Source organism: Pongo abelii, chromosome 2, assembly GCF_028885655.2.
Source record: "Pongo abelii isolate AG06213 chromosome 2, NHGRI_mPonAbe1-v2.0_pri, whole genome shotgun sequence".
NCBI lineage: Eukaryota > Metazoa > Chordata > Mammalia > Primates > Hominidae > Pongo > Pongo abelii.
Window position 1 is genome coordinate 109,963,457 of NC_085928.1, and position 3,523 is coordinate 109,966,979.

A 3,523-nucleotide genomic window follows, 5' to 3' on the forward strand; every position below is an offset into this window, starting at 1 on the left:
AGTGATCCACCCACCTTGGCCTTCCAAAGTGCTGGGATTATAGGTGTGAGCCACTGTGCCTTGTCTGGTTCTTAACAATCTTTAATGTCAACAGGGGAAAGAAGAGATTTGGTCCTTGTTCCTCCAAGCGTGGCCCTCAGACTAACAGCTCTCCACCACCTGGGAGCTTATTGGAAATACAGGCTTGTTGTGACACATTGAGGTTGAAAAATACAATTTAAAAAAGATAATAATACTAATACTAATAATAAGAAGAAATGCAGGCTCTCAGGCCCTACCCTAGTCCCACAGTATCAGAATCTTCTTTTTAACAGGCTCACAAGGTGATTTGTATGTACCTTCAAGTCTGAGAGGCACCGGTCTGGATGAAAACGTTTATTTACAATTCCTACTCCATCTCTAGGATCCCTGATAGTCCCAAGGAAGGGAGATTGAGAAGCAAAGGGCACATAACACGGTTAACGTCATCTCCTTGACAGCAACTAGCAGGTCATGCTGGAAGCTGTGGGCTCTAAAATCCCAAGGCAGAGAAGAAGGAAGCTGAAACCAGTGGAACCATTGGCCAGCCTTGGGGCCAAAGATAACTGGGGTGGAGCAGTTTTTTGTATGGCCCCACTCTCCAATCAGGCAGAGGCCAACATTATAACCTTATTGGTACAAACTGAAGAGGAGGCTTCTACTACCTTTTTCATAAGAAATCAGTTGGAAACCTTTCCACAGGGCCAAAACAAATTTAGAGCAGTGCTTCTCAACTTTAATGCATGGAAGGACCACTTGGGAGCTTTGCAAAAATCCAATGCCTGAGCACCACCTACAAGATTCTGATTTAATCGGTTTGAAATAGGGTAGAGAATTGCATTTAAAAAAATCTCCCTGTCTCTGCAGCCCAGGTATGGCCAGTGTGGGCACAGCACCCCATCCCCGGGAGCGCCCCGGCGGAGCAGGCTGCCTGGCACAGAGGAGCCAACTGGGCCCGTGGTGGGCGAGGGGCCAGGCTGGAGCCATGGTGGCAGAGCTGTGGGGTCCTTCATGATGAGAGATTGGGGGCACTTCTATCTCCTCTGCATAGTTGATAGTTTGGGTACTGACGACATGGCTGACAGTGTCAAAACCTTTCTCCAGGACCTTCCCAGGGGAGTCAAAGACTCCATCTGGGATATTTGTACCATCTCCAGCTAGACGCTCCAATCCATCAAAAGAGAGGAGCAGCGTGGAAGAAGGGCAAGCATTGTCCTGGCACAGAGAATACTCCAGAGTATAGAGTGGGAGCAAGCGAGTGAGCCAGCAAGTGTTGGTAGAATTTTCCAATGTTGCACTTGGAGTGGTGGAGTGCTCTGGTTCAGTCTACTCTTGCTTATCGAGTGTTTATTCCTGGGCTTCAGTGAGTAACAGCGTGAATTACTTATGATCCATCACTGTGTGGAGATGCTTGGTCATGGCTGCAATTTTTCCTCGTATAAATTTCCAGGGCTTTTTGGATGCTCCCTTTGTTCATGCCTAGCAAAGTTGTGAATGTCATTTGGTTCCAAGACACAGCTGACCTGGCATTTGAAGCATCAGGGAGGAAGCCTCACCCATTCCCTAGTGTCCACAAAATAACTGCTGACATGCTCTCCAATCTTTTGCTGCAGGCTCTTTTCCCCATTCAGGGAAGGTCTGTGAGTCTCTTTCCCACCCATCTTGTTGGTCAGCTGGTTACTCTCTGGTGTTTGTCTCTTCTTGACTCATTCTACTGCTTCAAATATGGTTGGTTCAATAAAGGAATTGAAATGCACCAGCGGTTCCTCTAACATAGAGAGGAACTGGCTTTACTACTTTGGGTTTGGTTTGCCCTTGGCTTTTCTCACAGCAATGCAGTCCTCATATATTTTCCATGGCTGCCTTTTCTCTATCCTCTTTCCTTTATTCATTATCAGTGCAATGAGGCAAAGATCCCCGGCCAAGCATACCTCTTTGAGTTGCACCTCTCCTCCTTCGTGGTCTTCTTAAGCAACAGACTCTTCCACAAGACACTCTCACCTGCAGTCTGCCTTGAGCAGCTCAACCTCTGCAGAGAAGTTCCCTTCACCACATGTATCTCCACCCAAACTGAAGGCTACCGCAGGCCTGAGTCACCTACCATCGAGGGGATGGGTGGGATTGGAAGGAGGCTGTGGCAACTCTTTTCCCAGTTCACCTCTCCCTGCCACGGAAGGCACGATTCATTCTGCCAAAGGCCCTGTGCATATCCCTTCTCTGAGGAATTGGAATCTTTATCTCTGGTGCACGTGAGGTAGAATCTTCCTGACACCAGTGTGTGGATTTTTAACATCACTGAGAGTCTGAAAGGACCACAGTTTTTTTAGTGTTTTTTTTTTTTCTACAACTATTTTTCTAGCATTTGCCAGTCCCTATGGCTGGACTGATTTGAATATTTTGTTTTTCTCCCTGTGCCATTTACCTTCCCACCTTTCCTTCCTGCCTTCTACCACCCTTGGGTGAATGAAATTTGTAATTCCAGCTGTTGCATCTTGTGGATTTGTTATTTTTGTTGTTTTTCTGTGAAGCACAAACACTGGATGTGGGAGGGAAAGGGGTGTCCCAGTTGCTCCTGGTCACTCCCTTTATAGCCATCACTGTCTTGTTTCTTGTAACTCAAGTTAGGTTTTGGTCTCTCTTGCTCCACTGCCAAAAAAAAAAAAAAAAAAAAAAAGTCTTAAGAGATGGGACAGGAAGAAAGACCTCACAGCCAGATCTTCAGACCTTCTGGGTTTTGGGGAGTGATTTTCTTTCTTCCCTTTGAAGGAGAAAAAGCTATTTTCACTGGTACATTTAAACTCCCCCAACTAGGCAGAGGTACCAATTCTGGACAAGTGCCACCACAACACAATGCTCAGAGAGCTTGAACTTTTCATCTCTGTTGTGGGGTGCGGGGTAGAAATTTACTGTTGGCCACTGCTGGGTCTGTTTCATATTTCAAAGGAATATTGGGTGCTGGGGGCTACAAAGAGGAATTGAAGGGGTAAATTTTTTAAACTAATTAAACCTGTGATTGGTTGGTGTTTTCCTGTCATTTTAAGAGACTAAATGTGGGGGTCAGATGTCAAAATACTTGTACAATTTCAAAATGTCACAATGAAACGTGAGCTGGTTACACACACACATATTTTCCCAGTGTTTCTAAGTGCAGCTAAGGTTGAACTACCAATTTAGAGGTCTCCGGAGTGGTTCTCCAAGCATGGTGCCCCAAACGGCTGTGTCACCTGGGAACGAGTGATGAATGCAAATTCTCAGGTCCCTCCGTAGACCTACTCAATCACAAATGTGAAAGTGGGGTCCAGTGATCAGGGTTTTAACACACTCTCCAGATAAGACTAATGTGTTTCTGAACCACGTCATAAAGGCCAAAGAAACACACACAGGATGCAACTTGAAAGTCCCCTTTGTGGACCTTCTTGTAATAACCTACATGTGTTATTGAACCCTGATATTTAGATCTGTGTACCTGATGTGCAGTAAGCCAAACACTGACACATCAACACTT

The 3,523-nt window shown here is 45.7% G+C and overlaps 1 pseudogene; it reads left to right on the forward strand.

Annotated features, from left to right (window-relative positions):
- Positions 1-1,092: 1,092 nt before the first annotated feature.
- LOC112132737 (etoposide-induced protein 2.4 homolog) lies at positions 1,093-1,989 on the forward strand (annotated as a pseudogene).
- The last annotated feature ends 1,534 nt before the right edge of the window (positions 1,990-3,523 follow it).